The sequence below is a fragment of the Propithecus coquereli genome, unplaced genomic scaffold, assembly GCF_000956105.1.
Source record: "Propithecus coquereli isolate 6110/MARCELLA unplaced genomic scaffold, Pcoq_1.0 Scaffold236, whole genome shotgun sequence".
In the NCBI taxonomy this organism is placed as follows: domain Eukaryota; kingdom Metazoa; phylum Chordata; class Mammalia; order Primates; family Indriidae; genus Propithecus; species Propithecus coquereli.
The window spans coordinates 2,175,131-2,200,085 of NW_012147908.1; the positions used below are offsets into that span (position 1 = coordinate 2,175,131).

Sequence of the window (24,955 nt, forward strand, 5' to 3'; positions counted from 1 at the left end):
AAAAAAAAAAAAAAAAAAAAGATGTTCTGGGTGACTGTATTTATGCACAAGTAACTCCTATGAATCTGGTAGATATGCCCCCACTACAAAGAACTCTCAAAGAGATGAAATAACAGTCTACTCTTCTGGTTTGACCAGCCATCTTCTAGGTTTAGAGTCAATATTTGAAGAAGATACCGATTCCCGAGGGCACATTTAGACACGTCCAAAGAGTCGTGATGTGGGAAATTTGTTCACAGATTTCAGGGAGCCCAAAGACTGAAGTCCACGAGACATTTTTTAAAAACATGATTCTATTCCCAGAACTTGGTATTTAATCCGTGAAATCATCAGTTTAATTATATTTTCAGATCATTCTTTGGCATGTAATGGGGAAAACCCACTCTCATTCCTGCTGAGAAACACAAAACATGCCAGAAAAACAAAGATGCAGTGTAAAACAGCCTCTTGGTAGGGGCCCGCCGATCGCACGCCGGCGGCCGGCACCCTTAGCTCAGCGCGCCCTCTCCTGGCCGCAGGCTCCACCGCGCCAGCCTGGGTCCCGCCCAACCCAAGGGCGGTCCAAGTCTGATTTTCGGTGTTTGAAAAGCTGCTCCAGCTCTCTAATTCCAACATCAACAAATCTTTGAGCTTCTTCTGTTGTAACCACTGAAACCCCAAGATGTTCTTTTTCAATATTTGTGCAATGTTTTCGAGTTACACAGGGCTCTTCTTCCTCTGTAGGAATGATTCCTTGGTGACTAGTTATAAAAAAATACCCTTCTTAGATCCGAGTTAAGACATTAGGATTCCACTTATGTTTATAAACTGTCAGGAATAAAATGCATAATTTTGGATAAGTGGGAATTAGGTCTAGACGGCAAGGGAAAACAGCAAACAATTCTATGTGTCATTACTCAACACACTTGAGCAAAGTATGGCTGAGATTGGGTTTTCTGTCCACTCTGGAAAATTGTCAGAATCTTAAGTTAGCCTCATATATCCTGTACTCGATTAACTACTATTTGCTGAGGACCTACTGTGTGCTAGGGAGTGTGCTAGCAGGTCTGAATGGTGGACGACATGAGAAGAGCTCCATTTTAATCGTCATTTATGTTAACTAGGCAGTGTTTATATTGCAAAATGCTTGAAAATCTAAGAGCGTCATAATTGGTTCCTGGAGCCTCAATAATGTTATTTCAAATTACCTGTTAATCTATCCTGTGCTGCTACTCCTAAATTTAACTAGGTTAATCCTCTCAACTCAGAAATGGCTTCTTTCTAACTTCTTAAAAGGGGCTATTCAATCCTCCAAGGAACATGCTCATAATCTGTTATGATAGGAAGGAGGAGGCAGATGAAAGAAAACAATTTTTCCAAATAACTGCCTGTTTTCTTTGGAGCCGGGGTGGGCAGCGCTGAGGCCGGGCCCTGTTTGGATGTGGGCGCCTGCGGTTGCCTGGCGCTATCTTCACAAACCCTGCGGGGTGAGCCACAGGCCTGTAACCCTCTCCTTGCCCCTCACCCTGCTCCCCCTCCAGGTAGAAGAGAAGCCCCCTTCCCCGTTCTCTCCCTCCCTCTCTCATTCTGGCATGAAATCTCTGGGACCCGCTTGCCAGACACAGGGAGATTGGTCCCTGGAAAGGGCCAACCCCAGAGTGTTTTCTCTCAATCAGGCCACAACATTCACGGAGTCAAAGACAGCAGATGGCAGCACAGGTAGATGCACCAGGCAATGTCATCCAAGACAGATAAAGAAATGACGCAAGGCCGAGGGCTGTACAACATGCTTGTGTAAATCCCAGCGCACCGTCCAGCGAGATTCCACTAGTTATTTATGCCTTGACTTTTGTTAAACTCTAGATGAACCTTGGGTGGGGAGGGCAGACATCCTTTCTTCCTCACTTCTCTTGGATGTATACCTACAGCCTGACGCTTCTTTGGGAAAGTCATGGATCCTTCTAGTCTACTATGCAAAGTTCAATGAACTATCTACTAGTTCGTTATAAATAAACTTAGCTTAAAAAAAAAAAGCTAACATTCTCTCTAAAATCGTTTCTGATTTCCAAGAAGATGGTACCAAAGGGCTGTATTTCGTGAGCTGCCTCCATCAAAAGTTCTAAAATTTCAGGTGCCCTTTCCCAAAACACTGTTCAATTAAATCCAGTTCATTCAGTTCAACCCACCAAATATTTATTGAGCTGAGTGCTATGTTAGAAAAAGACCTGGACGGTGCCCTCAGGAAATTCACAGACCAAAAGATGAGGCAGACGAGTAAACGAATCGTTTCAGTCCAGCACAGTGAGTGTAACGGTAGAATGACATACAGGCGGCGCTCTCAGGCCTCTGCCCTCGCGGAGTTGTGGTCTGTCTGGAGGGAGAACCAGACTTAACCGGAAAATGGCACAAATAAAAGTAGAGTTTAAACTCTGACCAGTGTTGAGGAGGAGAGGCAGGCAGCACCGTGAGAGCTTTAACAGGGCATCTGGTCGGGGGGCCCGGAAGGCCTCTTTGAAGAAGTAAAAGTTGAGATCTGAACAGTGGGTCAGGATAAGTTAGCCGTAGAGTGGTGGGAACAGGGGTCCAGGTGGGGGCAAGAGTGTGTGCCAGGGCACTGTGGCAGGAGGGCGCACGGTGCCCCAGGGACCACACCAGGGCTGGTTGACTAGAGCACAGGGCTGGACGGGAGGGCAGGCGCTGGGGAAGAGAGGTCAGCAGGCCTGGACCCCACGTCTAGTCTGGATTGACCATGGCCTTCACTTCTGTGTGCTCAGGTCCATCTGTACAAAGATCAGAACAGCACCTGCCTCATAGGAGAAAGCGAGGCCCTTTTCGTAGCGCACTCGGCGGAGAGGGCTGCAGGGGCTGGCTGCTATGGTTACCGTAATTACCGTCCTCACCGTCCTCACCGTCCTCACAGGCCGAGCTTGTGGACGAGGACTCAGCCGGCCCAGACTGGATGTTTCTTTTTAACAATTCACATTGGATAGGCGGGCATGATTCCACGGAGGTGTCAGAGGCCCAGGAGCTAGCATAAACGCCCGTAGAGGTAACCTCTGGCTTTCTGGAGACATCCCGAATGAATGACAGGCTGGGCTGCTGACCACAGGGCTCGAAAACAACCACCAAGAGTTTCTCCCCAAATACCCAGAAAAAAACGAGACAGAGGAAGAAGGACGGAGCCTCCTGAGAGAAGGCTGTCTATAAATGGAAAATGACACCAAAAGAAAACAAATCTTATTTGACACGAACCCATTTTTGACTCTGTCTGGAAATCCAGGGCAGAAGGAAGTGGAGGGGACGGGCAGTGAGTGAGCAGGTGTGCCCAGGCCGAGCCTGCCTGCCGGGACTGGCGTGGACACGGTGTGCGCCCTGACGAGGCTGCGGTGGCTGCTGAGGCTCCCACACCTCGGCCAGACCCAGCCAGACCGGGCCAGACCCAGGCGCTGTGCTGTGTGCCGGGCTGCACGTGCTGCCACGGGCTGCCACGGGGCGGGGGCCGAGGCAGGTCCAGCCAGGGCCCGGAGGAGCTGGGGGGGAGGGGGGGCGGAGTGCACCCCAGGGCACTTCTGTTTTCTAAAACAGGGGGCCTTAAGGGTCACTACCTGGAAGGGTCATTGTCACCTTGAATGGGATGACCTACCCAGTAAGTGCCTAATACATAACAACTCGGTACTCTCTTCAGGGCAGCTCGGAGCCTCTGCTACCCAGGACTTTTAGTCCTAGTTCTGCAACCCCCGTAGCGCAGCTCTAGGCAAATCCGGAACCTCTCAGTGCCTGTATTTCTCCTTAGAGAAGCATCACGACCTTACAATTTAAATGACTCTACCTCAAAAACATTAACCATAAGAAGAAGTGACATTTGGTGACATGTTTTCACTATGTGCAAACACTTTTAAGAACCTTCCTGGGAGGTTATGGCCCAGATACTAAGACCTGGAGTCAGAATGTCTGGGTTCAAATCCCAGACCCATCCCTCCCTGGGTATGTGGCCTTGAGCAACCCCGTCACTTCCCTGGGCTCTGGGTCCTGCAATTGCAGAATGGGGTGCACAGGGTTCAGGAAGGGCCGCGTGAGGAAGTGCAGGAGAGCCCCTTGGTAGAGTCCTGGTCCCAAGCGCTTAATAAACACTCGTGCTCACCGCTAACTCTCTCAGCTTGCGTTACTTAGTACCCCTGCAGGATAGCCTGGAAATTGGAGGCTGAAGAGAGGGTGAGTGTCCATGTGATGGAATATTATTCAGCACTTAAAAAAAAAAAAAACAACAAACTATCAAGCCACAAAAAGCCATGGAGGAATTTTAAAGGCATGCTTTTGTTTCCTTGCACCCACCGGGGGCTGCCTGCGCGTTAACAAGCAGGTAAATCTCATCTAGGTTTGTCATCTGACTCTCTCCCTTCCCCTCCAGGACCTGGAGGATTTCATCCTATCGATTAAATTCTCTTCCCATCTTCAATCTCTTCAGTCCCTTTCCCTGTAGGTTTCTTCTCTAGTGACAAATATTCTCAAGTCTCTCATTTGAGAACAGTTTCTCTCCATTTCTACTCTCTCATGACACTTTTTTCTTTCAGTGTGACCACAAGTTGAACATCTCTAATCTGAAAATCAGAAATCCAGAATGCTCCAAAATCTGACATATCTGAGCACCCACGTGATGCCACAGGTGGGAAATTCCACACCTGACCTCATGTGACGGGTCGCAGTCAAAACAGTCAAAACTTTGTTTCACGCACAAAATTATTAAAAATATGCTATAAAATTACCTTCAGGCTATATGTATACATATATGTATGTATATGAAACATAAATGAATTTCATGTTTACACTTGGGTCCCATCCCCGAGATATCTCATTATGCATATGCATGTATGTGTATAAGCAAAAATCCAGAAAAAAAAAATCAGAAATCCAAACCACTTCTTGTCCCAAGCATTCTGGGTAAGAGACAATCAACCTGCACTTCCTGGGAGGGTGTACAGGTTCTCCCTCTGTAGGGGACAATATTTTCTTTTCCTCTCTCACCTTAGGTTCATTGGTGGGGCCCTGTAAATTAGACTGACAAAAGACAAATTAACAAGAGAAAAACAGAAGTTTATTAACATGTGCATTGTGGATAAACACAGGAGTGCTCAATGCTTAGTACCCCAAAGGGGTGGTGGGAATGTGGGCTTACGTATGGAATCTTAACAAAAGAACAATGCAAGAACATGGTGGTGGTGACGGAGAAGGTAGAGAGGCCCCATTGACGACACATTTTGGAGACAGAGCTAGCGGAACTTGCTGATGAATTGCAGCAAGGTGAAGGAGAGAGAGGGAGAGAACCTGACTTCACTTTTGGGCTGAGGCGCTGAGGACATTTACTGAGACGGAATATTTGGCAAAGAGAAGTTGGGGAGCTGGGCAGGGGAATCAACAGCTCTGTCTGGACCATGTTAAGTTCAGGACGATTACTGGGCGTGTCAGTGAAGACGCTGAGTGGGCAGTGGGATACGGCGCAAGATGTGGCCATGAACGATCTCTCCTCCCCCTCCTCCCCCACGAACTCGTTATACGTGGGTCATCCTTAATTCAAAGTGGACGCTTGTCTTCCTCTCGCCTTGCCTTTTCCCAACTCTGTGCCTTGCCCATGCTGCATCCTCTGCCCAGTGTGCCTGCCAATCCTGGCTTTTTGAGACTCTAATCATGTACACAAACTATCCCAAGCAAGCCCTCCTCCCAAATCTCTGTCATAAGTGATTCGTGCCTTGTGGGGGCTCCCATTAAAACTAGATGCCTTATTTGTGACAACTGTCACCTTTTTTTAAATGATAGATATTTATGCATATTTACCTCCTGTGCTGAGCTATAAGTTCCTGGAGGGCAGGGCTTGCATCCTTTTTTTTTTTCTTTTCTCTTACAATATCTTCCATAGTATCCAGAATTGAGCTCAGCACACAGAGGGCTTCTTGTTAAATGTGCTAAATGAATGATTAGAATAGTCCTAAAATGATTGTCTGAGATTAATTTAGTCATCGCTGGTCAAAGGGGGGTGACTTTCTTACCCCTAAAGGAACGGATGATGGCTGTGTCTCTGTTCTGTTGGCACAGAACTACCCCTGCAATGCAGAGTCTCAGCACACGTACAACGTCGATTATCTACGTATCTATGTATGTAACCTGCTGTAGGCAAAGGGTATGTTCCTTTAAAAAAATCTGAATTTAATTTATGAACCCACTAAAGAAGCCTATTAGAAAAGTGGTATGTTCTTTCCTAAGAAGAAAGGTACATTTGTAATTGTTCCGTTATCACCACTGCCACCCCACGTACAACTTTTATAAAACGGAACTATGGTCCACTTTGCTTTCAGGGGCTGCACGTGCATTGTGCTGGGGTGCTGGGAACGGGCTGAGCTCTGCTTATTCTGTGCCCTTATGCCCAGTCTGTCCACGAGGCTTCGTTAAAATCAGATTGAATTATCTGAACACATTCGGCTTCACGGTGTGCCGGGTCGTGGATTCTCAAGTGGGGAAGAATTGATGATGGGGTCACATGTCGGGCTGTGGGGTCTTGGTCCACAAGCTGACAGACACCCGGAAAGTGAGAGGAAGACGACAGAAAAGGAGAGCAGTGATCACGAGGGAGGCTGGGGTGTGGCCCGAGCTCAGAGGGGTGTTAAAGGTGAAGGAGGACTCCTGGAGGAAGGAAGGGTGGGAAGGCGGAGCCAGAGTAACAAAAGGAGGCTGTTGGAGGAAGATGTAAAAGAACAACATAGTCAATGACAGCAGCTATCACCTCTTGAGTGTCGATGACACGCCAGGCACGGTGATAAGGATTTCCTACAGATTGTGTCGTTTACTTATCCCAATGACACTGTAGTAGGTATATTATTTTACTCCTGTTACAGATGAGGAACTTGAGGATCAGAGAGGTTAAATAACTTGGTTGGGGTCAAAGAACTGGTAACTAGAAGAGCTGGTATTCAAACCCAGGTCAGTTGGATGCCAAAGCCCATGTTCTTGACCACTGCTTCTAGCACCTTCTGTTATTGATTCAGGGGCACTTCCGCCCACCACGTCTGCTGTAGGCCGAGGAATGCAACGTCTCCTGCACCTCAAATGGCGAGGTGCTGGGTGGTGAGCTAACTCGGAGGTGCAGCTCACAAGCCCTGTATGACTGAGCCGTCTGCCGGGGCTGCGAGGGCTCGGTGCGGAGATGCTCTCATCCGCCACCAGGGAATACTCACTGCACTGTGCCGGGCCCCACCTAAATGTTTTTTTATTGTCTGCCCTTCACCATGAGTAATGCCACTTTCCATTTTAAGCTGGGAGCCTCAGGAGATGGCCGAGTTACAAGCCAGGGTTTAAAGCTAAGAGCTGCCTGGGGATTACTCACCCACTTCGAGATGCGGCCAGCAGTGCGCCCTCCCACTCAGGATGCTGCTGGAAGATCTTCTTCCTTGCCAAAGCCTAAAGGAAATCTGGTTTCCCCTGGAATCAGACTAGGAATGGTGCCAGGATATCAGAAAGCTGGCGAGTCAACTGGTTCTCCAAGTGAAACAACTGTGTTTGTTTCTGGTCCCTTGGCTAAAGTTTTTTGTTCATTCATTCGTCATTTGCTGAGGGCCTACTATGTGTCAGGCACTCTGCTCTATAATGGAGATGCTGTCCTGAGCTGAACAGCTTTAGTCCTTGTCCTAAGGGAGTTAACCATCTGGGGCAGGGGGTGACGAGCAGACAACTAACAGAGTAGGAGAAGTGCTATGGCATGGACGCTCAGGAAGTTTGCAGAACCGAGAGCCGGAGGGTTTATGCCAAGGCAGTTAGGAAGGACGAGGAGGAGTTGGCTAGCTTTCTTCATTGTAGGCGACCAAAAGTGACTCTAGAAAGAGAATTTAGAGCACACGGGGTTGCTTACAGAGTTACCGGGAAGGTGTGGCGGCCCCAAACCACACAGCAGAAATGGTCCAGCCAGATGAAGACATACGTGTGTGTGTGTGTGTGTGTGTGTGTGTGCGTGTGTGTGTGTGTGGTGGGGAGAAAGGGGTGGGTGGTAACTCTCAAATATATGGGGTGGGGAGTCAGAGGCCGGGCAATCAAAAAGGATGACAAATTTCCAGGACAGCAGGTAGAACTATGAAAGGTGGGGAGGAGAAGGCTGTCTCAGAATGACCTAAGATATTCTGAGTCAGAGACACCAAAAGGAACAGCTTAAAGAGAGCACCGACTTACTGAGGCAAGCAGGCCCCGGGGCCAGGCAGGAGGCTCTCGGGGATTCCTTAGTGAGCTGTTCACCATTACGGAAAGCCTTTGCCACGTCGCAGGGGAGCCAGCCACGTGCCAGCAGGTATGTAGGAACTATGTTTTAAGTCTTTCCTATTTTTTTATTTTTTTAGTGCTCCAGGGGACATTCTGGAAAGGGACAGTTTTCACTGTAAGTCTCGAGATTACAGAGCCCAACTAAATCAGAAAAATGTTCTCCACGTGATAATAATTGGACAAGATGTTTAGGACAAGTCAATAGGTTAATGCTCACAGCCAACCCTTACTGCTCGTGCTCACATGAGCTTACATGCATTATCTCATTTCATCCTCATAAGAAGCCTATTAGTTTATAGAAGATTTTAAATGACTTGGCTAAGATCCCATGGTTAGCAAATTGTGGAGCTGGGATGCAAATGTTTTACTACAACTAAGAGTCTGTTGACAGAAGGAATGAAAAAATGAGCTTCAGATGAAGAAAACTGGCCATCGTGGAAGGAGAAATCATTTTTCCCTGTGCTAATTGCACAAGGGATTGGAAGCCGAATCCCTTAGCTGTCACCTCTCTCATGGGTTCCATTTTGAAGCTTAAGGTCGGCTCTTGCTCTCTACTGAGAAATTTTCAAATTTTATCCAAGGGGAAAAAGCCCTGTATTCCTAGAGACAGCCTTGAGTGAGGAACTTTTAGCAGTAGGTCATGGTATTGACCTGTAGATTGCAGCAAGAGGTACGTAGATATTTTAAATTGATTTTTAAAATAAAAACTTCTCTTGATTATACAAATAAGACATGCTCCTTATAAAAAATCAGGACATATGGGAAAATAAAGAAGAAGAGAGAAATCACCTCTAATCTTACCACCCAATGATGGCTGTTGTCATATTTTAGGGTGTATGAGTTTGTATTTTGGGGGGGTGTGCATGTGTGTATAATTTGTGGTCTCTTTTTCAATGCATATACATTGATATTGTCTTTTAAAATCACAGTTCTTAATATTTTAAATAACTGTCATTGCCACGATTTAGCCCTTTTCTTCCAGGGAGAATTGTATCACAATGTTCAGTTTTGCAAATCTGTTGATATGGAATACAAGCTGGTTTGTTCAAAGGAGTAGGTGGAAGCCATGGGGGCTTCCTGGGGTACAGGCTATAGCGTATGTGAAAGTGCCTGGTCCTTTAAGAAAAACTTGGCTTTTCATTGTTTATTAATATTTCTAGCTGGTAAGCATTGCCTAAAAAATGTTTAGCATAGTGATCAACCTAATCAGGTGACCATTTGTTCGTTAGGAGAGGTTCATTCACAATCTGCCAAATGCATGACATTCAATAATGTGCAGACAAAAAGCAGAAAAGCAGTTGCTAGGACTCAGCTCCAAGTGGAATCTTTGTTCTCATCCCACTTCCCTTCACTGCCCGTGGGGACCTCACCTCTTCCCACACCCCAGCCAAAGGCAGTTCAAAATGCCGTAGTCCAACACACACAGCTCTCCAGCTTTCAGACCGGGTGCAGGCCTCCCAGCATCTCCTCTCAGAGCCCATGTGGCTCAAGCCAGCACAAAGCCAGGTCTGTTTGGTGGCTGCTGTTGACGACTCTGGGCATACCGTGTGCCACCCGTCTCCTGTCCTTTCCCCAAATCATTAAGACAAAGTCCTACCAGTTCAGGAGCCCTGTGTGTTCCCTCTCTGTAGTCCAGACATCTGTTTTGTGTTGGGAGTCAGTGGCCGCCAAGGGCTCGCATGATGCAGCTGGATTTGCTGATGCAAACAAAGTTGCTCGAATGTGAGTTTTCTGGCCCTGAAAAGGCCTCACAGAACTATCCCCTCAGGCCTTGGTCAGGACTTTACCTCCAGCCCAAGGGGATGAAGAAAATGGACTTGAGTTTAGTTGATAAGTTACAGCCAAGAAAGAACCGAAGCACCTGGTTCTTCTCTTTCTTTCCTGTCTCCATGTAACCCTTTTCTTCCCGGGCCATTCCTTGTCCTGAAGGGAGGGGACATCACAGTGAAGGAGATCCATTTGGTGACCTGGGAAGCCAAGGACCATCTGGTTCCTCCCACAATGACAATGGTGATGCCCTAACTTGCTCCTCCTAGAAAAGAACTCTTTTTAACTCTTGCTTTTTTACTTTGTTTCCTCATGCTTCATTAGATTTTCTTTTTACTTACAAAAGTAAACCGTTAAACAATACATGCATCTACTGGAAAGGTTGATAATCTCCAACGCCACCTTCAGTTCTACTTTTTAGCTCCACGAAATTCATGAGATTCTCTCTACATATTCTGTTTGCAAACAAAAATTGAGTAATAGTACAGATGTTTAAAATACCTCCTAACCCTAGGAGTTACTTAATTTCTCAACATCTCAGTTTTCTCAGCTGTAAAAATGGGAATAACACTATTTATGCTGATGTTGTTATGATAAATCATGAGATAACATATATAAAGCACTTAATAATATACTATGAATAAATTAGACTCAATTAGTTATAATGTTCTATTTTCCTATCATATTTACCTTTATAACCACCATCTGTGGCAAGTAATACTGTTCTTACAGTTTCAGTAGTGATACCAAGTTTCCATTTCAAATGAATTTCAATTTGAACCCTGATTGAACTTCAAAAATACTAATTAAATCACAAAAAACACATTCTAGCTATATATATCTAGATTATTCAGGACAAAACATTTTAAATATATAGAAAACAAACACCCCCCAAAGAAAAGAAATGACAAAGAAAACACAAGAAGATAAGAAACCCCAACCAAACCCCCAATCAATCATAACCACTCAGACGGCAGAAATCTCAGCACAAAAACGAACATGTGTGGCACAGAGTTGGAGGGAGGATGCAAGACAACTTGCAATGGCTTTTTACCACTACTGAGTCCAAAATAGCAAGACAGGAAGTTAGTCCTCACTGCCCCTTTCCCTTTCTGTGCCCACTACAACTTCTTTTCTTATCCTGGCCAACCCCCACTGGAAAGCCTCAAGGCATTCAATGTCTCCCATTAGAAGGACCACTTAGTGCAGGGTCTCTATGCTCCAAAATTATCTTTCCCTTCCCTCTTCTCTTGTTGTAATAGGTGTGTCTCCAAAGTGTTACCCAGAAATCCTAGTTATCCGATTTAATCAACATCAAGAACTATTCACTGAGCATCTATCAAGTATATGGCAAGAGTGTCTGTCTGTGGGAGAAGGGAGTACACAAGACCCAATCCCTGCCCTGGAGCAGGTGAAGATTCAGGAGGGAGGTCAGAGGATGCAAATAACTATAATTGCAGGGTAGGATACAGTAACTGCCACAAACAGCTGCAGCCAACATGCACAGGATGCCACAGGCGGAAGCGGGGACTTTTGGCTTGCTAGGGATCAGGACAGGTTCAGGACAGAGGCAGCACTGGTCTCCTGAGAAGCATCTGTCCTTTAAAAAGATTATATGAACTCTAGTGCGCCTTCCCCAGCTGGTGGGGTATTTTGAGTCCCTCGCCCATTCTTGGCTAACAGCTGGGAGGTTTGGCATCCTGTTGTTTCTTCTCTGAACACGCCAGCTCCTTGCTCGTAAGACTCACGAAGTCTCCTCCAGTTGGTGAGACAGACTTGGATGCATGTGGCTCTGTAGACATCCCTGACCCCGCCTGGCAAAGGTCTCAGCTCAGATGTCACTTGCTCAGAGAGACCCGCTGACCACTCTAGCCCTCCAGCCCTCACTGTCTCGGTTCAGCTGGGGGACATGGGGATTAGCACATTTTGGATTTTCTTATTCAGCTGTTCACTTTTTAAAATTTTAATACCCACCCCCTCCACAAGAAGAAAAACAGACAATGAAAGCAGGGACTTTGTTTTTCCTTTTTCCCCCTGTGTTCCCAGAGCCTAATAAGTCATAATGTTTACTAAATATTTGTTGATTAAATTAATAGATGATGATAATCTGATTCAATCTCATCTCTTCCTCAGTCTCTGCGTCTCTCTGGTTGGTTGGTTTGTCTTTGTGGGGAGGGGCCAATGGTTTTAGAAAATCTACAGCATTAATTTCAGATTGATTTAATTAATCAAACAAACTCATTTTGGGGTTCAGTGTGACAACTGGCAAATTAGCATAGTTTGTCAGGCTTTGGGTCATGAGGAGAATTGAGACGGCCCAGGTCTTTTTAGCAAAACTGATAAGTACACAGGATGGGACAGGTCATCATTTCTCCCTCCCATCCTCCTTTCTTTCAACAAACACGTTTTTTTCCAGTTTTATCAAGGTATAATTGACAAATAGAAATTGTATATATTTATGGTGTACAATGTGATGTTTTGACATGTGTGTAATTGGAAATGATTACTGCAATCACGCTAATTAACATAGCCATCACCCACCTCACATAATTATCAGTTTGCATGTGTTTGTGGTGAGAACATTTAAGAACATCTACTCTCTTGGCAATCTTCGAGTATACAATGTGCTATTATTAACTATAGTCACCAGGCTGCACAATAGATCTCTAGAATTTATTCATCTTGTCCAACTGAAATTTTGGTCCCCTTAACTAATATCTCCCCATTTCCACTCCCCCATCCCCAGCCGGCCACCATTCTACTCTCTGCTTCTATAAGCTCAACTTTTTTTTTCCATGTATAAATGAGATCATGCATTACTTGTCTGTCTGTGCCTAGCTTATTTCACTTAGCGTAATGTCCTTTAGGTTCATCCATGTTGGCACAAATGACAGGATTTCATTATTTTTTGTGGCTAAATAGTATTCCACTGTGCCCAACTACCACATTTTCTCTATTCATTCATCCATCCGTGGACACTCAGGTTGATTCCTTATCTTGGCTATTGTGAATAGTGCTGCAGTGAACATGGGAGTGTGGATATCTATTTCAGATGCTGATTTCAATTCCTTTGGATACATACCCGGAAGTGGAATTACTGGATCATAGTAGTTCTATATTTAATTTTTTGAGGAACCTCCATAGTGTTTTCCATAACAGCTGTACCTGTTTATATTTCTACCAATAGTGTGCAGTGTTCCTTTTTCTCCACATCCTCGCCAACACTTACTTTTGTCCTTTTGATGGTAGCTATGCTAACAGGTGTGAGCTGGTATCTCACTGTGGTTTTAATTTGCATTTCCCCAATGGTTAGGGATGTTGAGCATTCTCTCATGTACCTGTTGACCACTGTATGTCTCCTTTTGAGAATTGTCTGCCCAGATGTTTTGCTCATTTTTACTCAGGCTATTTATTTTCTTACTATTGAGTTGCGTTCCTTATATATTTTGCATACTAACCCCTTATCAGATACACAGTTTGCAAATGTTTTCTCCCATTTCATAGGTTTTCTCTTTACTCTGTTGGTTGTTTGCTTTGCTGTGCAGAAGCTTTCTATTTTGTTGTAATCCCATCTGACTATTTTTGCTTTTGCTGCCTGTGCTTTTTGGGATGATATCCAAAAAATCATTACCCAGACCGACGTCAAGAAGCTTTTCTCCTTTGTTTTCTTCGAGCATTTTATAGATTCGGGTCTTATGTGTAAGACTTTAATGCATTTTGAGTTGGTCTTTGTATTTTGTGTGGGTCAACACATATTTATTAAGCATATATTATGTGCCGGGCCCGTGCTAGACCTGAGGATAAAAGCTGAGCAGGATAGACAGGGGCTGTGCTCTAACAGAGCACAGTCAGTGGGGAAGACAAGACAGTCAAGGAGCTAGCATGAGGCCTGCTCTGGGGTGAAGTCCGAGGGAGGATACCCTGGGGGATGAGGCAGGTGGGGGTGGGCAGCGGCAGTGTTGCAAAGAGAGGTCCCGGCCAAGGGAAAAGCAAGTTCCAGAGCCTGGGGTGAGTGAGCACTTGGCACACCAGAGAACTGGAAGGCGTTCGCTCTTGTTTGAGGCCATTGATGGATTCAAAATTGGGACTCTTGGGCCTCCTGCCTTACTCAACACAAAGACCACGAGAACTTGGAGGCAGAGTGAGTCACCAGCTATGCTCAGGAAATGACTAGAATGTGAGCTCTGCGGGATTTGCTTTGTTCACCATTTGAGAAAGGGGCCAGAACAGAGCGGATTCCTAATGACCACTTGCCGAGTGAATGCATGCAGCCTCCGCAGAGGGCCGCGGCCTTCTCCTCCGGCATCGCCAAGCCCCACAGAGTCATAACACTGGGAGGCGTCTGGAGAGCCGGCTGGTCCACCCTCTGCCCTCCAGGCTGTCTGTCCTGCCCTTAAACCTCCCAGAAAGGACACCATTTTGCAGATTTTATAAATTATATGGCTTGGAAGCTTGGCTCTTGAGGTCATGCTCATGCTGCTGAGGGAGAGACAAGCTGTGCAGTCATCCGGTGAGTCCGGGGCAGGATGCGGAAGAGCAAGGATGACAGTCCTGGATGCCCAGGAGGTGGCGAGGGCACTCTGGGTCCCCAGGGCTCCTCTGCCATCTATTAAGACACCACTGTGCTTCACTTCCAAATCTGCTGCGAAAGACCAGTGAGACACACGTACCCAAAGCAGCACCATCTCCTCTGGAAATTATATTCCTGCTATCTTTGATGGTAAGATGTTTAAATGTAAGTTTAGCTCATCTCCCAGTACTGTGCACTGGCTAAATGCCACTGTCTCTCCCAGAAAAGGCCGGGATAACATGTCCACGATATCCCGGCTGGGGAGCTGTGAAGAGTGGACACCATGCTTGGCCCACACCCACCCACGCCACTCCGTCTGGGGCCCCACCACCTCTTGCAAAGGCTGTTGCCTCTAGTTTCCCTGCTCGCCCTTTCCTCCAATACGTCGCTCAGCAGCAGCAGCAGCCAGAGTGACATTTCTAAAACACATCTGATGATGGCACTCCCCAGCCTGCATTGCTCAGTGGCCCTTGCACGGTCCTGCGGACTGATGCCTACGGGCTTCAGTGCGACCTGGGCCTGCCAGCTTCTCCAGCCACGGCCCTCTCTCCTCATCCAGATTCGACTGTTTTTGGTTCCCCAAGTGAAACATGCTCTTTCTGGACTCAGGACCTCTGCACAGGCTTTTACCTGCTACCTTTCTCTCCCTACTCACTAGTAATGTAAATGCCCCTTCCTCCAGGAAGTCTCTCCCCCTCCACCCCTGCAGGTCACTTATTATCTGCCCCCAGGCTGCCCTGAGCTTTGCTGTTGTAACACTCGGTTCATTCAAAATACCATGGGAGAGAGGGAGGTCTTCCCCACTAGAATTCAAACTTCAAGGGGGCCTCCCTGAATCTGACCTGTTGGCCACGACATTCACCATGTCTGGCACATAATGGGTACTCAATCCAGTATGAATGAGTACTCAGATTGTTGACCAGTTGAGAACAACTTTACCAAATACAATAAGAGGCAGAGAGAAACCGCAACATAGCAGGACCTCATTGTAATCCTGAGCCGCCAGATCTTCCCGCCCCGAAGGCCTGATTTCATCTTATTATGGGATTATGTGTTGAGATTAGGTCCCAGCTCATTCTTCAGAACCAGTTTCTGGCTCAGTGCAGAACAATCTGGGCCTTTCCACCAGGCAGCACCAGGATCAGCAAAGCAGAGCCTTGGGACAAGCCAAATAAAGTCCAGATGCGTTGGTGTACCTGCTGGTGGCCTGTGCATCTCGCCGTAGGGGCAGGAAGTCTCCCTGCCTTGGGCTCACACAGCAAACCAGGCCAGAAGGACGGGGAGTCTTCACTCTGTCGCCTCACCCTCTGTTTTATTTTCTCCCCCGCCCCAGCAGCAACAAACAATAATTCTGTAAAGGAAATATGAGTAATGGAAAGAGAAAAAAATAAACATATCAAAATGGGCAGTGTCCCCAGGGCCACTGCTTTTAAAGAAAACAGAGAGTAGATTTGGAGATATTTCAGGGGCTTTGCTAAAAGGAGAAAAATAATCAAGCTCACCCCTCCCTTCTAGGCTGAATTGCTTTCCTCTGATCTTGACGTATAATAGGAAAAAGGTTACCCCAGACCAGGGGTTCTCACACTCTGCTGTGCGCCGGAATGCCCTGGGGAGTCTTGCTGAGCATGCAGGTGCCAGCCCCAACTCCAGCCGAATCGGAACCCCCTGGGGAGAGACCTTCACACGCAGGTGGGCCCCACTTTGGTAGGAAGCTTTACGCAACTCACGTAAGAAGCTCAGGTCTGCTCCTGAGAGCTCCAAAGTCAGCTGCTGAAAACCTTGTTCAAACTAAAACACCACAAATAGACCTAGGATTTGCACAAAAATGAAGATTGTTGATTTCACCTTCTGGTGGAAGTGGTGGGGGGACTCCGTGGCATGTTCTATTCATTTTATTCACTTATGTTGACAATGACTGAGCTGCCCCCATAGGCAAGGACCTGTCTAAGGTACAAACGAAAAGTGACGAAGTCAATGGATTTGAGCAAGACGATGATGATGGTGACTCACATTTACTGAGACCTCAGGATGTGCTAGGTGTTTTACATGTGTTATCTCATTTAATCATCCCAAACACCTTACGGGGTACTATGATCATCCCCATTTTATAGATGATAAAACTGAGGCACCAGGAAGCGGACTGACGTGCCCAGAGTCACCCAGCAAGTTAGTACAGAGCCATACTGGAACCAAGGTCTCCCTGACTCTGAAGTCTGGTCTAGACCATTATAGCATAAGCCTCAAGATACTCAGCTCCTGCCTTTCTGATGCTTACGATTAAATGGAAAAGGCATGAGAAAAGCAGAAGAATAAGTGCATTATCCAGCATTATGCAACAACGCCCAATCAACCTGGGGATGCCCTGAGTCTTCTCCTGTCCTGCTTAATCACCCAGCAAACTCTTTGTTATAAAGAGCTGTGACGCGGTAGCTCACGCCTGTAATCCTAGCACTCTGGGAGGCCGAGGCGGGTGGATTGTTTTAGCTCAGGAGTTCGAAACCAGCCTGAGCAAGAGTGAGACCCCGTCTCTACTAAAAAAAAATAGAAAGAAATTAATCAGACAACTAAAAATATATAGAAAAAATTAGCCGGGCATGGTGGCGCATGCCTGTAGTCCCAGCTACTCGGGAGGCTGAGGCAGGAGGATCGCTTGAGCCCAGGAGTTTGAGGTTGCTGTGAGCTAGGATGACGCCACGGCACTCTAGCCTGCGCAACACAGTGAGACTCTGTCTCAAAAAAACAAAATAAAATAAAAATAAAGAGCTGTGAAAAAGCCGGCTGTAACCAAAACAACTGTTTTCCTCCCTCCTCCATGGAAGGGTGGAGTCAGCACATTTTTAGAGAAAGCCAAGCAGTCCCATTACCCAGTCCACGCGGAGGAGTGGAGGAGTATGGGAGCCAGAGGCTCCACCATCCAAACCCAGGAGAGAGGCTTGACTATTTTGTGAATTCCCAAAGTGTGAAAGACATTAATAATATTATTTGTGGTGAGCTTAGCACAAGCTGGGTGCTGGAAGATTCCCTTTACATGTTATTATTGAAGTTGATCTGTGCAACTCTGTGAGTAAGTGCTATTCAGATGAGGAAACAGAGAGGCGAAGCAACTGGCCGGTGGCCACAAATCTATTCAGTGGGGAGTGATCTGAATCCAGCCAGAGTTCTTTCCCAGAACGTGGGCTGTCTCTTATTTGCAGTGCAAGGACAGATACCATTTGGAATGCTAAGTGAGCAAGAATTCTCAACTGTCTGCCATTTTTCACTAGGCTGTGCCAGGCCTCACTTCACAATCTGGGATTCTAACTGGAGCTCATTTCAGCAAGTATGTACTGACTGCCTTCGATCCATCACGCCCCGTGCCACACACAAGAGCCCCACATTTAATGAGTGGGACAAGTGAGACCTTTCTCAAGAAGTTTACAAATTTACAGTGGGTAAAAGGGACACACATAGAACACTGACAGGTGATGGTACAAGAGGTCTGGAAGAAATAGGGTCATCACTGCCTGCAGGTGCCCGGAGGAGGTGAGGTTTGAACAGGGGTCAGGAGAGGAGGAGAGGTCAGGAGTCAGGGGATGAGCTTTGAACAGGGGTCGGAGGTGAGAGACGAGGGTGGTGCAAAAGAGTAAAGTGGCCCCGGAAGAGCCAGAGGCACAAGCCACCTCCGAGGCTGCTCGCAGCCAGCGCTGCGTCAGGCAGTCTGCTTCCCTTGGCCGGGGGCACGCTGGACTTGGGCAAGGTCACAGGCCCGCGCTGCTGGAAAAGCATCCCTCAGGCGGGGCCACAGGCACAGAGATGGGTGCGGTGCCATTCCAGCCATGGTGGGTGCCACACATCCTCGGAGCAAGTTTAGGCAAAGGGACCAAGGCTCCCATTTTACGAGGGAATTCGGAAACCAAAGTGAGAAAATCTGACACTTTCAGATTAATTTCTCCCCTACCTTGAAGAGCAGATATATAAATCAGAAAGGAAGGACAGATAAGTCAAGGAGGAAAAATGGAACTTCTGCCCATAACAGGTACTAACTTTCTGAAATGCTTGAGCAACAACCTTAACAAAATGTATGTGCTTTCCCCAGTAATTCCATTCCATAAATGCTCCCTAAGGAAGAAATGGGATAGTGTGCAAAGAGGACGACAGTGGTTTTGTTATAATAGTGACAAACAATAAACAACCTAACAATAAAGGTTTAGTTAACACAGTTTTAAATGTTTATGTAATGAAATCCTATGCAGCTATTCCAAACGGAGATGTAGATTTACATTTACTAATGAAGAAAAAATTCCTAATGTACTGAGGAAAGTCAGATCATGAAAGAGCAGATTATAAAACAACTATCAGTCTGTTTATATCTATGATTCCACTTTGTAATGTGGTTAGATCTCTACGGACAGAAAAGTTAACAGAAGCTATCTCGGTGGATATGGTCATAGACAATCTTTTTAAATTTTTATGGTTTTTCTGCATTTTCTAATCTTTCTATCACTCCCTTATATTTAAGGGTTTCTAAGTGGACTGGCACCCCCTGCTTTTTGTTGAATTGATACAGCAGTAAAGCAACAGACCCAAAATATTAACCAACCCTTTGCTTCCCAAAGTATGAGGCTTTTGTCCCTGTTGATACAAGAGAAGTTCTGAGTGGCACTAAGACACATCTTTCGATAACACCGCAGAGGGAAAGGGAGTCTCCTTTTAAATCTCCTTAAATCATTTTGCTTATTCAAGGAGAAAACTTTGTCTTGGGCCAATTATGTTTTCAACTCCTCTGGAAGAACTGCTCTTCTCTCTTTATAACCAGGAGAGCTCTGCAGGCAGGAAGCGGCATCCGAGCAGAAGTCGATGGCATTGTTGGCCTTTCATTGTATTTAACTTCCTGATGGCCTTCTACGTGTAGGAAATTTTTGCAAAATACTAGAGAGATAAAGCTTCCTTTAATTAAGAAAATTAGATAAAACTGCTTGTCAGAAGCTTTTAAAAAATTTTACAGTAAGGAATTTGGTAAGAGGATAATGACCAAAATGATAAAGGCAGCACACCTGCGTTGAAGCCTGGGGAAAGTGGTGTTAACTCCAGTGAGGATAAAACTGGAATATCAGTGTGCACTAGAACACCCAATAGCTCCCCCAGGCCTCGATTTCTGTCTTTCTAGCTTATCATTTTAATATAAAAACAATAGCGTGGAAATAATAAATGAGCCACTTGCTCAAGTGATGACCCAGCCAGTGGGGGGGATAATTTCGGAACAGGATTCTGAGTCTGTCCAGATAAATCCTGCTGGGAGAGCAATTGAAGAGAGAAGATCCTAAGAGCAGATAAAATTTCTTTGCAATGTTTGCCTTGAGGAAAGAGGCCCTTCCACAGGAAGAAGGTCAAGTCCAGTCTATTTTTATAAGAGTATTTCAAGTGGTTAGTGGACTTATTTCCTGTGGTTCCCAGGAATTCTGCAGCAGGCTCTCAGGAGGATGTTGGTGATAGGAACAGGGACTTGATGAGTGAGAATCAATAATTATCTCTATATTTGCTTCACTTTTTTCCATAAAAATAATCTAAGGGAAAAACACTTGCTTTAGAAGAGCAAAGTTCATTACAACAGAGAGCAGAATGCGACATGAAAGCCCCTTAGTGTGTGGCAGAGTCCTTAGGTCAGGATTCTGCGAGCTGAAAATTTATCTATCCATTCATTCCCTCCCTCCCTCAATCACTCAAATATTTGAGCAGTTCCTCTGTGCTGGCCATAGGCTGGGGAGAGGACGGTGAATAAACGTGGCTTCTGTCCTCTGGGAGCTTACAGTCCAGTGGAGGAGAAAGACATCAAACAAGGAAACGCACGGACGGGTGGATAATTAATTACACATGACAGTAAGCGTTGGGCAGGAAAAGAACAGGAGGCTGCAAACAGAAACCATGGGGGTCCAGGGGGACAGAACCTAGATGGGAGGCCAGGGGAGAGCTCTGAGGAGTGGCACTTCAGCTGCCACCTGAAAGGTGAGTAGGAGCCACCTGGTGGGCACTGTTGGGGAAGGGCATTGCTGCAAAGGGAACAGTTTATAGGAAGGCTGTCCTGTGGAGAAGCCCACAGTGAGCGCAAGGATCCAAGGGTAGATGGGGTGGCCAGAACGGGAGGGGGGCGCGGGGGGGGCCAGGGGGAGGGAACAGCAAGAGGCGTGGCCAGACCATGCAGGGTCTCGCAGGCCATGGTCTGGGTTTGGATTTTACTTTATGGGAACGGAAAGCCATGGAGGGATTTAAGCCAGGAAGTGGCCAATCTGATAGGGGGTTTCAAAGATCTCTCTGGCTCCGTGTATACAAATGACAGCAGGGGCCAGGAACAAAAGAGGGGGCTATTGCAGAAGGTGAGACAGGAGGTGACGGTGGGGTGGACCAGGTGTTGACAGTGGGTAATAAGCATGTGAATTTGATAACTGTTCACTAGAGCTCAAGGGCTTGATCCACAGACCTCAGAGAAGTCAACCAGCTAACAGGGCTAGGATTAGGGTGAGACGAGGAAGGCATTTTTTTCAGGCAAAAATTGTACTTGGCGTTCAAGGTAAATAATATTTTAGTGCAATATTTTCCAAAAATCCAATTTAATGCAGAAATACCCATGATGAACAACAACAAAACCAAGAGGATGGATAACAGTGATGACAATATAATGTGAGCAAAACAAACCTGAAAGGGGCCCTAGCGAGGCCGACATTTGGGAGTGTGCGCAGTTACAGGGAGTGAGACAATCGTAAGTCAGCAAGTAAATAAAATCATAAATTATCATAAATGCCATGAACGAAACATGTTTAGGTCTCAGGCAGTGGACAGAGAAGTGAGGAGGGCTTCCTTAGACTGGGGGCCCAACATAATTAGATGCAGGGAGGAAGATGCCCTGCCTGAAAATGCTACGTGTGAAGAAGCATTCTTGCAAATCACATCCATCAAACTCCCTCCACAGTGGGAAATTTCACAGCCTAATGACTTACTCCTACGAAGAACAGTTTTGAAAAGCGACACCCATTTATTCATTTGTTTATTTTCAATGAGAACAGATCTACAGAAGAGTTAGTCTCACCCCTGAGGGTTGAAGAGTCCACTACCATGAAAACATTGGGAAATGTTCCGCCTTCTGCCTGCCCCACCCCGGGGGCCTATCTAAACGTCTGGACTTAGCAGATTCCAGAAGAGCCCCTTGAACCCGACGGTGCCAAGGAGGCGCTGAGGAATGTAGGCTTTGAATGTCAAGGGGAATTATGTGCCAAAAGGTGGCAGCACAGAGAAGGAAGGAGAAGCCACTGACGTTTCTCCGTACTTCTTGTTGCCTAATCTGCTTTCAAAGGCTGAAAAATTCTCCACTTTTCAAACAACCCCACCCAACATAGTGGTTCTGTCTGTGATCTCTGAAACATGAGAGGGGAGAAGTGGACACTGAAAGATATAAATGGCTTTGAAAGGTCAGTTAGGAAAAAGAAACAAACAAGGAGGGAGACCACGAGAGTGGAAGGGATGAAAGCAAACCCTGCTTTGAGCTACCTGCCAAAATCAAAGAAAACTCCCGAGAGAGGCCCCGTGTGACCGACGAGCGTACTGTCATGGTTATCGCTGCTACCTAGCCCCGCGATTTTTCTGATAAATGGCATCTTGACTGCAGTGTGCACCTTCCTGGAGATGTGAGATACCAGGGCAGGTTTATCTCTTAGTTCAGCTTTTTGGATACAAGATTTCAACTCACTTCCAAGCCCTTTCATCCTTTATCAGACACCAGGCATTCCCCACAGCCTTTGGTGATGTTCTCTTGCTCCATCTCCTTCCCATAAAACCCACCTGGGTCCTGCCAACAGGGGAGCTGTGTGTGGGCCTACATGTGGAATACCAGTGACGTGGCCACAGGACTACGAGAGCCATCAGAGGTGCTGAAACAGGGCGAACGGTGCAAATGGGAGAATGGTCCCTTTAGGACTATGTGTGTGGGACCAAAGAGAGTTGGCAACTGCAAAGAACCTCTAAAAATAGCCCAAGTCCTTAAAAAGAAAAAATGCAAAAGGAAGCAAATGTTATGTTGTCCTAATGTAGGCTCTACAAACACTGGGCCCCGGAAGGCTGGCGCTGGGGCAAGCGATTATTTTCTTCCTACCCTTGGCTGTGACACCCTCCGGGTCCCTTTGCAAGTCGTGGGCCCTGCTCCCTGCCCGCTTCCTGCATGGTGCCGGATGCCTCTGTAGGAACGTAGCTCGCGGGGCACCACTGGGGTCTCCACGGCCCCTTTCAAGATCTAGACTAGACTCTGACACACGAGGCGAGCTCCATGGGGTTTACATTCCTCTTTCGTATCCAAGTACCTTAATACACAAAACCGCATGCTGGGATTGCTAACCGTTCCTCCAGAAACGCCTGGATATCATCTGTCTAGCAGAAATGTGAGTTTTGTCCTTTTTATTTTTTGATGTTTTGAGGGAGCCTGGGCCCCTTAGAAATGAGGCCACCCAACAGAGGGGCGACATCATAAACTGATGTGTCGGGACTGAGAGTTTTATTCTTGGCTAAGCCGCAGTTTTGCTTAGGTAAGCTGTGCCTCCTCTGTGCGTCACACTTCTCTTGGCTGGAGAAGAAGGGGAGGTGTCCATCTAGCCCATTTGACAGAGGAGCAGCAAATACAACATGATTATAAAGTGCCTGACGTGGTGTCTACACAACAGCCACCCAGAGAAGCTTGTTTACTCACATAAAAAGCTCTGTGAAGCCCCAAGTGCTATAAAAATTCAAATAATCAACCCACTAAACACAGGCTCTTATTAACAACGATAATAACAGCTGGTGTTTCCCAGCACTCACTATACGCAAGGTCCCCTTCCTTCCTCCTGGCCCCGTGACGAGATCGGCACTCTTAACAGCTTCATTGGACAGATGAGCCACCGGGACCAGAAACGTTAGGTTACTTGCTCGGGTTTCAAGTAGTTAATAACACAGCAGAAATCAAAGTCCAGGTTTATGACTCTCAGCTTCGGTGAACTTCCCTTTCTCATGGCATTTCCAACCCAGCCTGAAGGGGTCTCAGGCCTCGCCCCAGCCCAGTGTCAGCAAAGGCAAAGTGACTGCCCCGACAAGGGCCAAGGTGGTTTCACGTGCTGCCGGGTCACCTCGTGGAGGCCCAGGGGTGACAATCAGGAAAGTGCAGATGGCAGGCCACGGAACTGCTGTGGGAGAGGACAGACCGTCAGGGGAGGAACTTGCAAAGACGCCATTCACTGCAAACAAGTATTTCCTTTAGAACACGGGGAATGGCCCACGCATATGACAGAGCCTGGGGGGTCAAAAGAATAGAGCAGCTCCAGTCACTCAGCGCGAGGGGCATCGTATTCCCTTGTCCCTGTTTCTTCAGCATTTAAAGTTGTGGACTCTGCAGTCAGAAAACCCTACCTTCGGATCTCAGCTCTAACATGTACTTAGCTACATGATCTTAAGACACATTATTGAAACTCTCTGAGCCTCAGTGCCCGCAGCTCCACAATGGGGGACAAAGAAGCAATGCCTTGAGTTCAGTGCAGGGCAGCGTCCCTTTTCTGTTAATTAAACTTTGCAACTTTCGACACAGGCTAGGGTAGGTGATCGCATAGAAAGTGTTACTCTATTCATCCACCTTCCCCCCAAAATGCCTTCCTAAACAGAATTTCTTTGAGGATTAATTAAAATAATGTATGTAATGTGCTTAGGACTGTAAGTACGTATCATTATTTATGGATATGTTTTATTATTTATGGGCACGTCAAGAGCAGGCTATTGGGTAACATATGGCAGGGCAAGCCCTCAGCGACTCCAAACAGATAACAAGCACATACTTCAAAAGGCTGAGTTTGGAGAAGCTCAATTTTCTAGGTCAGGAAGGAAAAAAAAAAAAAGGCCCAGCAAACAGACCACCTTCCTGTGAGCTGGAAGGTTGGCTAACTTCGAGAAAGGAATGTCCTTGCTGGGCCGGTTCTGGAAATTGTAACTTGCACAAGAGATTCAAAAGATTTTTGGAGACACATCAGTAAGAGAAGGTTAAAGGAAGGGGCGGAGGGCTGCCAGAGCCCCTGCAGAATCACTTTGCATTTGGCTGGGAGCCCTGGGGCTTTAATGCGTCAGTCTGCAGGAAGGATATTTCCGTCTAAGATGTGTACAGGTCATCAGCATGGCCCAGAGCCTGCAGGACGCTCGGGACCGGGATGTACCATTAAAGTTCAGACAGGAGTGGGGCCAGCGAGCACACTGATGCACCAGGGAGCACTCTGTTTTTCCTCTTGGAGAGGACGCTGTTTTCTCTAAGCACTTAAAAAAATTCCTAACCTCCAAGTGAATGATGCCCTATGGCAGGGAAGTGTT

The 24,955-nt window shown here is 46.6% G+C and overlaps 1 protein-coding gene across 4 annotated transcripts in view; it reads left to right on the forward strand.

The window, feature by feature from the left end:
- FGF1 (fibroblast growth factor 1 (acidic)) overlaps positions 1–24,955 on the forward strand; it is an 85,524-nt gene that overhangs the window by 37,136 nt on the left and 23,433 nt on the right. Inside the window, exon 1 of one of the 4 annotated variants that reach the window (XM_012645794.1) lies at positions 8,119–8,302. The exons of the other annotated variants lie outside the window; for them this stretch is intronic. The gene's annotated coding sequence lies outside the window, so the exon portion shown is untranslated. Of the gene's footprint in view, positions 1–8,118; positions 8,303–24,955 lie in introns of those variants that run through there. 4 annotated transcript variants of the gene reach the window in all.